Below are 11,419 nucleotides of genomic sequence, written 5' to 3'. Positions count from 1 at the left end.
CTTTTGTATGGTTCATTTATCAATTTCTTGATAGCAACAGTATGAAGGAATTTCTTAATTTGTAGGCATCAAACACTTATATTTATCGGCTCTCCACGTGGGTTGTGCTTGAGACGGTGCTGACGGCTAGTATAAACTACTAGGGGTTAATCTAGAATGGAGACTTAAGGTGTCAGTATAATGGTTATTCAAACTGATCTCTTAGAAGTGAGGGACCTAGGGTGTCGGGACGGTATCGATCTTGTTAGATCTTTCTCAGTTTTCCTAACAAAACCTCCGCAAGACAGCCTATATACTCGTATGGTATGCATTTAGTCTTAAGGAAAAAAATTTATTATGCCAAAATATGTATAAATGATTGAAAAGGACAAACAAATTTTTTCGTATTGGCTGAAAATATTAGCAATAGAAACAAGTAGAGGAGTGATAAGGATTTCCTCTCACATTTAAACAATGCATTGTCCTCAATGCGACAGTATACAGAAATAAAAAAAAAGAAAGAAACAAAAATCACTGCTCGTCGTTACGCGGCTGGCTTCTGCGTGCTCTGGCTCTTGCTCTTGCGCGCTCACCTCTTCCTCGCTGGGTAGGATCCAATCCTACATGCTGAGTGTACTCCTGGATGGCATCTATGTGATAAGTCAGGGCACTCATCTGGTCTGAAAGTTCCGCCATCCCCTGATCATGCCAGTTAGTATAATAGTGTTGATCCCGCTGTATTTGTTGGATCGCTTATATCATTTCTGTTTTGCGGTCTTCCATTCTTTGGTTGTGTCGCAACATCTCGGCGTAGATGTTTTACATGGAGGTGGGTCTTCGTTCGCTTCTATGTTGTCCTCTAGAGGAAGTCTCTACAGTGTGTTCTTGAGGTGGTTGAGACATGCCTCGGTCAAGCTCCTCCTCGACTTCATCTGCACCATGACCAAGATTTCCATCATTTGCCTCAGGGGCATCCAGATCAAAAATCCAATTCGCCATATCTCTCGGATATGTGCGGTTCCTGTTGGGCATGATGATGCTTCTAACTACCTTGTTTCTGACAACAGGATGATACTTCCCGTCGTCTCTTGCTTTGATCAGGTGTGAAGCACGACAGTAGTCGATGTCGAGGAATTCTGCCTGCAAGGCTGGTAAGTCGGCCAACCTATCTCCCAAATTCAAGCCTAATGCTATGGAGGTGATGATTCCCCCACAACAAAATGCTTGGCTGCCTCTCATGCACGCAGCCTGGATGTTGGCTAGTAGAAAAGGAGTAACATTGAACGCAATTTGGGCAAACACACAGTGAAGAAGGAAAAGTTCCTTGGAGTTTACCTTATGATTGCTGACTCTTCCAAAAACTGTGTGCCCCAGGACTCGGTGGAAGTATCTAATGGCTGGGTTGTGAATATATGTTGCGTTAAGCGTATCCCAGCTCGTGGCGTTCATGTTGGTGAGGTTGTGACAAATTGGAAATGCTATCTCTGACCATCCTTCCGGGATGCAGCAGTGAATTCCTTCTCCATGTCGAAAACCAAGCATTCTCGCTATCTGGGTTTGATTTAGGGAATACTCGGTGCCGAACATTCTAAATGTGGAGACTCCGATGAGATATTGAGTAGTGCCAGGGGGTGTGATATAGGAGTAGTAACTCAAAAATTCCAGGGTCAGCGCTTCGTAGGTTGGCTGCAGCGCGATACAGAGTTGCGTTAAGCTGGAGTTTGTTAGCATCCACTCCACGCCCTCCAAAAGTCCTAACTCCGTCAGGCATTCATGATTAACATACCTCGTAGCTTGAACGAAGCGTTGGTAGAACTTGAGGTAGTTGTTTCTTTGGTGTTCGCCGGCTTCTCCATTTCGGAATACGACGATTGATAGGTCGGGAGTAGCTCTTTCTTGACGGGTCATTTGTAAGGTTTATGAAACTTTTGGTATTGGTGGGTGGGATGGAATATTTGTGAGTTACACGCTTGAAGAAAATGTAAAGGATTGAATAATGGAAGCAAAATGGTATGAGAGTGGTAATTGATGAGGAAAAAGGGAGAAAGAGCGCCTGCATTTATAGGCGAGCTCTCTGGAATTCGTGACGGTCGTCACAGGGGTGTGACGGTCGTCACGCGCAACGGATGCGTAACGGTCATATGCTCGTAACGGTCATTTGCATGCGTGTGACGATCGTGGCAGATCCGTGACGGTCGTCACGTGTGTGAGACGGGCGTCACCCTATATGTGACGGTCGTCACACGCTGATTTTCAATTTTCTCATCACAGGTTGCAGCAGCATATGATAACAACATTATGATAACTTAGCAATTTAATTTAAAAGCAAAGATGAATAAATAAATAAATAAATAAATAAATAAGCAGAAATAAATAAATAGCAATTGAATTAATAGATTGAAATTAAATGTAACTGTAAGACCCCAATTTTGTCCCTAAGATCCCTCATGGCATCATATCATTTCATTGCATTGCCTCAAGGATCATTGGACACCTTGCTTCCTTCCCTGTGAGTGGGATATTCTTTGAGAGTGGTTCTTGATCACCAAGCATTGCTTGCACTTGTATATCATTGCTTTTCTTTTAATCACTAACCAAAATGTACAAAAATATGTCATTAACCTTTGTTACTTGCAGCTTAAGCAATCAACAGTCAAGGCAATACAAGTGAATCTTTTGTGCAGGAGATGAAGTTTCCATTGAGATATGGATCATGTGATCATTATTTTGAGCTTATGTGAACTATATGTTCATTTTGGAGCAAGTTCCCAAGTGGCAAAGGCCCCAAATTCATCAGGACATTTTCAGGTCATCTAAGGACCAATGCAGTCAACTGAAAAGTCAACTGTGGGTTTTGAGTGTGGGAATTGAGTTTCTTCACCCCATTCATGTCCAAATCATGCTTATCCATCATTTCAAAGATCAAGGTTGAAGAATTTGAGGTCAAGTCAAAAGTTTCCAAAAATGGAAAATGACCTATAATTTCAACTTTCCCAAAATGGCAAGTTTTTGATTCAACTTCAACTCAACTTTCCAACATCAAAGAAGCTTCAAATGAAATTTTGTCCAACATGAAAGTTGAAGATCTCTCTCTCCCATTTCCAAAAAGTCCAAGATCATGAGCATCTAATGAATAGTTGAGGAGATATGATCCAATCATTTCCAAGTGTGCATGGAACTTCAAATGACCATATCTTTTGATCCATAACTCCAAAATTGGTGGTTCTTTTTGCATTTTTCTTGTCATGACATGAGCTTTTCAAAACAATCATCACATTGCATGAATTGTCATCACATGATCATTTGTTAATCCATGCCTTTTTTGGAGGGAAATTGCAAAATTCAAAAATGGTGCATTGTATGGACTTTCTACCATTGCCATTGTGTTTAAAAAATGATTTTAAGTGAAAATGATGAAGGAAGTGGTACTGTTCACGTGGGTTTACTACATGCACCATGCATTTTTTGATTTTTTGTAAAACACCTTATTTTCATTAACCAAATTAATTATGGATTAGCAATGTGATTAGGACTTCATATAAATACCTAAATCTAACAGAATTTTGGGGAGGTTAATCACAATTCACCATTTCTAGATCTAGTTTTCATCTCCCTCCAAAATTTTCTTCAAATCAAAATTCCAATTTCTTCAACATAGCAACTGGTTTTTGTTAAAGATTCATGATCAGTGAGTTGGATAGAGTGTGAATCCAGTAATTGTTTGAAGAATTCGTGCAAGAATCAAGCAGTTGAAGCTCAAAAACTCAAAGATGGAAATTCAGAATTGAGCTAGATCTACACGTTTTCAAGCTTCCTTTTCTTCATCAAACATCATTTCAAGCATTGTAGATTGGATTTGGATCATTACAAGCTGTGGATCGTGCATTTCCAAGATTCTGCTCTTCAAGAGGTCAAGTTTCGAATCTCTTAATTTTGCAATTCATTGGCATATTCTTGTAGATCTATGCTTGCTGATGATTCTGAGCTAAAAATCATGCGAATTGGTGCATTATTGAGCAAGATATGCGTGATTCAAGTTTGATGCATCAAAATGTTTTCTATCGATTCTCTCTTGTTATGACGAATTAGGATTAGATGTTTGTTGATCTATGATCTCCATTGAAAATGCTTCATGTTGATATGCTTGTTTTGAGATTTTGGAAAAAATCTGGAAATGCGTATGAAGCTCTTCACTGTTCATCTTCGTCTTCGTGGAGAAGACGAAGTAGCGACGGCCTAGTGACGATTTTGCGTCCAATTATGCTTGGCTAGGGTTTACAGGTGAAACAGTGTCGTTTCACATAGCGCGCGCCTCATTCAAATATGAACATGGATCGATTCCCAGCGCTGCCACATTTTCAAATGTTCATTCATTTTATTGCTTTCCCTCCAAATTACATGTTACATGCTTCATTTGATTTTCATTTTTTCTTCCAACTTAGAAAATCCATATCAAATTAAAAAATGATCCAAAAAATGCCTGGTTTTTTGCTACTTGATCCTCTGTTTGTCTGGTTTTTTATGATGATAATTGCTAAAGTTGTGCATGGCTGGATTTTTATTGGTGGTAGAATATGTGAACATGTGTACATGTGTGACCTTGCCTTGCTCTTTCTATTGTGAAATGCTTGATTTTAATCCAATGGACATGAAATTTTACATGATGATTCTAGACACATTGATGGATGTTTTAGGCTTGGTTTGGTATTTTTCCCATTTACCATTTCTGTTTTATGCATGTGTTTGCATGGTGTGACAATTTGTGTCACACATTTGGTTGTTCAACTTGTACAATTTAATTTCCATGCCAATTGATCTTTGATGCTTCTGATTTTTTGTATGATGATCATGTTGGATGTATTGAATACTCATGAATTTTTCCAGAATTATTTGAATCATTTCTGTTTTGATTTGGAATTTTCATTCATGATGATCATATATGAGCTTTAAAATTGCCTTTGACTTCTTTTGATCATGAAATGCTTTTGCTTGATGATTTTGTTGTGATCCTTTTTAGGACATGTTAATATGTGTTTGAAGATGCATTGTGTTGAATTTCAGCTCCTGTTTTGAATTTTTTCTTCATCTTTGACCCTAGGCTTTGACCTAGTGGTTTGTACTTACATGTGAGCTTTTAATTTCAGATTCAAGCATCCAAATTCCATGGTTAATGTTGCTTCATCTTTTGAAAGTTGATATTTGCTTTTGATTGCTAACATTTGCTGTTTTGTAGGTTGATGATAAGCCACTTGAGTTTGCCTTATGGCTTATGTGTTGTACATTGGGATTGTATGTTTGTTATTGACTGTTGTCTGTTTGTCTGAGTATTGTACTGATTTGTTTAGTTGTTTCCACAGGTACTTAAGTTGCTTTAAGTTCATTTGAACTTTGCTTTGCTTTTGCTTGTGGTTGGCATACCACTTAGGTATAACCCCTAATCTTCATGTAGTCTGGAAGACCTGCTGTTATTGGCAGGCACCTGTCTGAAGCCCTCCTTAAGAGGCCATGTTTTTGTTTGTTTAGTTTTGTGCCAAGCAGGTAAAGTCCTCTTAAGAGGCAATTGGCAGATAAAAGGGATGTGCAATCCATCCCCTGCTATTCAGTTGTGTCATTCACTTTGCTCACACCATGTGTTGATGCATTGTGAATAAAAACCCAAGATCTTATAGAGTCAACCATTTGTGGAGAAGAGTTCCTTCATTCTGAACTCCCACACTTTCTATTGATTAAAGCTCTCCCAGGCCAGGGATAAGAGCTATGAGGCATAACCCTCATCTCCATTTCATCTGCTTCACCCTAACTCTCAATGTTAGGGTTAAGAGCTCAGAACACCCCATTCCAGTTGGCTTACTTCTAAAGCCTAACCTTGCTTGAGCCCATTGATTGTGTATAGTGTGTCTAACTGATTGCTTGATTGCTTAACTGTGCATCTTTCATATTTGCTTTTGCATATCTACTTGCATCATTCCATGTGTTTGCTTTTGCTTTTCATAGCATGTTGTTTATGTGAGGAGTCAGATGTAAGACCATTGATTGGTTATCTGTTTCCTATGATCATTTGTTGTGGAGTCAGGTGTAAGTCCATAGATTGGTTACCTGTTTCCTTGTTTGTTTTGTCCATTGAGGAGTCAATTGTAAGTCCATTTATTGGCAGTTGTTTCCTGTGATCTGGTAGGAGTTGGGACTAAGACCATTGATTGGCATTCCATCTCCTTGGAGTCGAGTGTAAGACCATTTATTGGCAACTTGTTTCCTCTTGCTTATTGCATTTGTTATTTGTTTCTTGTGAGGAGTCAATTGTAAGTCTAGCTATTGGCAGTTGTTTCCTATGATCATTCCTTGGAGACTAGTGTAAGTCCATTGATTGGCATCTGGTATCCATGTTTTATTTGTTTTGTGAGATTGGTGTAAGTCCATTGCTTGGCATCTGGTATCCATATTTGTTTTGTGAGATTGGTGTAAGTCCATTGATTGGCATCCGGTATCCATTTTGGTTTTGTGAGATTAGTATAAGTCCATTGATTGGCATCCGGTATCCATTTTGGTTTTGTGAGATTAGTGTAAGTCCATTGATTGGCATCCGGTATCCATTTAGGTTGTTTATTTGTTATTTGCTTGTTGCCTTTTCCAAAGGAATCACTTGGATCATCTACATATGATCTCAAGAGGTGAACATCTAAAAAGTTTTACATCCCTTAACCTCTCACCTTTTTGTTCTTTAAACCTCCATTTGCATGTTAACTCAAACCAGAAAAAAATATTGTGCAAACATTTTCATTTCTTTTTAAACTAGAAACCTAGGCCTTAAGCCTTTGATTTTCAAACTTCATTTTACAATACTTCTTTTGAATTGAATTCTAATCATACTTTGACCATCTTTTGTGAATAATTCTAATTGATTAATTTCACTCATTCAATTGTTTTGTGGCTCAAGTCCACTTCTTGATAAGTTTTCACACATTAGCCATAGATCTCAATTATCTTAGTGGTTGATGTGAATCTCACCTTTTGTCCTTAGTGATTGAATTGTAAGACTTCCTTGCTTATTATAGGGTTAACCCCTCACTAGCAAGTTGAAGCTTTTCTCACATGGTGGACTTGTGGTTGTATAAGTTGAGTTTTCTCCCGTGGATAATGAAAGACCTTAGGGATTTTGTTTAAAATCAATCCACTTACTTTTTGGAAATCTTTTAGCCGAACTACGAGGTTTTGATCCTGTAAAGGTACGTAGGCAATGGTTATCCATCCAAACACAAAAATAATAAAAATTTGTACATTCTTTTCTCATCCTCCCAATCAATGTTTGCACAATAAATATTTTCATAAACAACATCTTTTGCAACATTTGTGAAAAAGGTTCCCTAGGAGTACCTAGGATGCATTGGGTGCCTAACACCTTCCCTTTGCATAATTACCCCCTTACCCAGATCTCTGACCTTTCATTAGTTTTCTATGTGTAAAACTTCTTAGGCTTTTGTTCGCTTTTTAGCCATTCCTTTGGATAAATAAAAGTGCGGTGGCGACTCTATCTTTGTATGCTTTGCTTTTGATTTAGTCAATAAATCATAAAGTGATGAATACACCGCTACAGAAAAGTGGCGACTCTGCTGGGGATATCTCCTGGTGGGTTTGCCAACTTTTCACAATTGTTGTGATATATTGTTTATGGCATATTTTTGTACAATTTGGGATTACTGTATTGCTTGTAATGATTGATTTGCTTGATATATCATTTGCTTGCTTGCTTGGTGATCTTTGTGAGATGAATTCTATACCCGAACTCGAGTGTACCTTATGATAGGAGAATGGCATAGTCTCGTCGACTTGTGTGGAGTTATTCCTTAGCAAGTTGACTTGCAAGTCCATTCACTTGGTGGAGGTCATGTTGGATTAATAATGTCACACAAGTTATTTGGGGTTAGGCATCATTCTTTCAATATGTGCCGTAGAAGCCAAGGACCTTAGTTTACCAAGCCCATCTTGGCCTATTTTTAGGACGTAGTGTGGAGGTCGTTCAGATGTAAGATCTGGTGCGATTGTTACGCGATGCTACACTCATAAGAGTCTCTCTTGGGAATATTTTTGGAATACGAGTATTCGTTACTCCGATAATATTCGAAAGATGGGATGATGACTATGGGAACCTCTGGTAGAACATGTTCGACAGGTTTAAACCATAGTACACTCCCTTTGGGTGGTTCTTAACCGAGACTCCATGCTCGTGACTCACAACAAACCCGTGATTCATGGTTGATCCGTTCACCCATCGTTAATATCAATGGAACTTGGGTGTTGATAAGGTGTAAACCATAATCCACCAAAATGGATGATTGATATTAAGGATGGTTGAATCGTTCGTATATTGTTAATATCAATGGAACTTGGGTGTTGATAAGGTGAAAACCATAATCCACCAAAATGGATGATTGATATTAGGGATAATACGAGCCACCCCATGACCTTTGTCTGGTGTGCTTTGCTTGATCCTTGAGTGTGATTGTTGCATTCATGCATTCATGCATTCATCCGCATCCATATCGTCAGATAAAAAGAAAATTTTCAAGGAACTTAAGGGGTTTATTTGCAAAATTTTCAGATATGGAAAGACAAAAAAGGCATACAAAGAAGTACAGCTTCAGACAACCCGATCTGAAAGAGTTAAGGAATCTAACATCTTATGTATTAGATCCCTTGGGTTTCAAAGCTCGTTATGGGAAGCTTCTGCCTCTGCTGACTACTCAGGTTGATGAGGGATTAATGGGAACTCTGGTGCAGTTCTATGATCCTCTGTATCACTGCTTCTCTTTTCCAGACTTTCAGCTATTGCCTACCCTTGAGGAGTATGCTCATCTTGTGGGTATTCCGATTCTGGATCAAGTGCCGTTCAGTGGCTTGGAGAGTATTCCTACTTCTCGAGAGATAGCTGACATGTTGCACATAAATGAATCCTTGGTTAAAGCTCATATGACTTCCAAAGGTGGAATTCAAGGTCTCCCTTCCGAGTTCCTCGTCGCTCAAGCTACTGTTTATGGAAAGGCCATGAGTGAGGATGCCTTTGAGGCCATATTTGTGCTTCTCATCTATGGACTGGTATTGTTCCTTAACATCGACAAATTTGTGGATGTGAACGCTATTAGGATCTTCTCGGTTCTTAATCCTGTTCCAACTCTGTTGGGTGATGCCTATGTCTCTTTGCACTTGAGGAATGCAAAGGGTGGTGGCATTATTGTGTGCTGTTTGCTCCTGTTGTATAAGTGGTTTATTTCTCACTTACCTCAGACGGTCGCTTTCAAGGAGAACAAGGGATGTCTACGGTGGTCCACGAGGCTTATGTCTCTCACTAATGATGATATCTCTTGGTATGATCGTGCATATGATGGTGTCCAGATTATTGATTCTTGTGGTGAATTCTCCAATGTGCCTCTTCTTGGCACATGTGGTGGGATTAGCTACAACCCTGTATTAGCACGTCGTCAGCTTGGGTTCCCCCTAAAGGATAAACCTAATAACATTCTGTTAGAAGGTGTGTTCTTTCAGGAGGGTAAAGATCCCCAAGGCCTGAAAGCCAGGATGGTTCGCGCTTGGCGCAAGATTCACAAGAAGGGTAGAAGTGAATTGGGTCCGAAGAACTGCATTGCTTTGGAGCCATATACGACTTGGGTGAGGAAGAGAGCATCCGAGTATCTCATGCCTTATGACTATCCGAGACCTACACCGTTGGTTGTGGCTGGGCCTTCAACCCTCCCTAACCAAGATGTAGAGGAGTTGAGATACGAAGACCTTTCACGTGCTTGGATCCGTGAACGAGAAGAGTTGCTTTAGCAAATCAAGGAGAAAGATGCCATGATCGAGTTTCTCGAGCATCAGGTCATTGATGATCCTGATGATACTTAGACTTCTCTACTTCCTCAGTCTTCTAAGTTCTGGAAAAGGAGGTATGACAGACTAGCCAAAGATAAGGCGGATATGGAAGCAGCATACGAGAGAGAGATTAAGAGGCTTCGTGCAGCTTATCTTCCAGCATCCCGAGCTTCTAGGGATCCATAGGATGTTTATTTTCCTTTTCTCTTGTAATAATTGACAATGATGTACTTCTTTGTTCAAGTATATTTGATGAGATATTTTCCATATGCGAATAAATGCTTAATACTCAAAATTGCAAATAATACCCTAAAAGTTCCTTTAAAATAAAAACAAATCATGTGCACGAGCATTGCATGTATCATTTGCATAAGCAGGTGTTGTTCTGGTCTTCTTGTCTGTGGCCTAACTCTGTGCTCTTCATTTATTTTGAAGACAAGCTGACTCATCGGTACTACACCAGAGCCAACTCTGCAAGAGTGATGGATCAACTTGAACAAGAGAACCGTGAGCTGAAAGAAGAGGTCGCCAGACTGAGCGCTCTGATGGAGTAGTTCTTAGCTGCTCAGAACCAACCGTCTCCGCCACCTGCAACTCCTCCCCAGAGGACTGTTATATCTGAGATTATCTCGTCAACTGTGCCAGCTGCCAGTGCCCATTTCGTGCCAACAGCCATGCCGCCCGGGTTTCCGTGGGGGATGCCTCCTGGTTATATGCATGATATTCCAGCTCCGACATTTGCTTCCATGCCGGCATCTAGCCCGGTCCTTACGATGCCTCCTTCTGTCGTGCATACCATTCCTAGGGTAGACGACACCATCTATCATTCTGAGCCGTCTGAGGGCCCAAATGTTAATGAGAAGATGGATGTGATGAATGACCAATTCCTTGAACTCCGCAAGGAATTGAAGACCCTTCGAGGGAAGGATTTGTTCGGCAAATCTGCTGCTGAACTCTGTTTGGTTCCCGGTGTGAAGATACCCGTCAAATTCAAAGTCCCAGACTTTGAGAAGTATAAGGGGAACACCTGCCCACTCAACCACCTGGTTATGTATGCCAGGAAAATGTCTACTCAGACAGATAATGATCAGCTGTTGATTCATTATTTTCAGGATAGTTTGTCCGGTGCAACTCTTCGGTGGTATATGAGCCTGGATAGTGCAAACATTCGTTCCTTCAATGATCTCGGCGAGGCTTTCGTCAAGCAGTACAAATATAATATGGATATGGCTCCCGATCGTGATCAACTCAGAGCCATGTCCCAGAAGGACAAAGAGACATTTAAGGAATACGCCCAGAGGTGGCGAGCGGTGGCAGCTCAGATTACTCCTCCGCTGGAAGAGAAGGAAATGACTAAGATCTTTTTGAAGACTCTTAGTTCATTTTATTATGAGCGGATGATCGCTAGTTCTCCCTCTGATTTCACCGAAATGGTGAACATGGGGATGCGATTGGAGGAAGGAGTCCGTGAAGGACGGTTATCCAAGGATGAAGGCTCTTCTAGCAAGCGGTATGGAGAATTTGCTAAGAAGAAAGATGGGGAGGCACATGCTGTGCAATCCCATGCTAAACCCAGAAG

The sequence above is a fragment of the Lathyrus oleraceus genome, chromosome 7 (genome assembly GCF_024323335.1).
Source record: "Lathyrus oleraceus cultivar Zhongwan6 chromosome 7, CAAS_Psat_ZW6_1.0, whole genome shotgun sequence".
Lineage (NCBI taxonomy): Eukaryota > Viridiplantae > Streptophyta > Magnoliopsida > Fabales > Fabaceae > Lathyrus > Lathyrus oleraceus.
The sequence above is the reverse complement of the archived record's forward strand: the minus strand, read 5'-3'. Positions refer to the sequence as shown.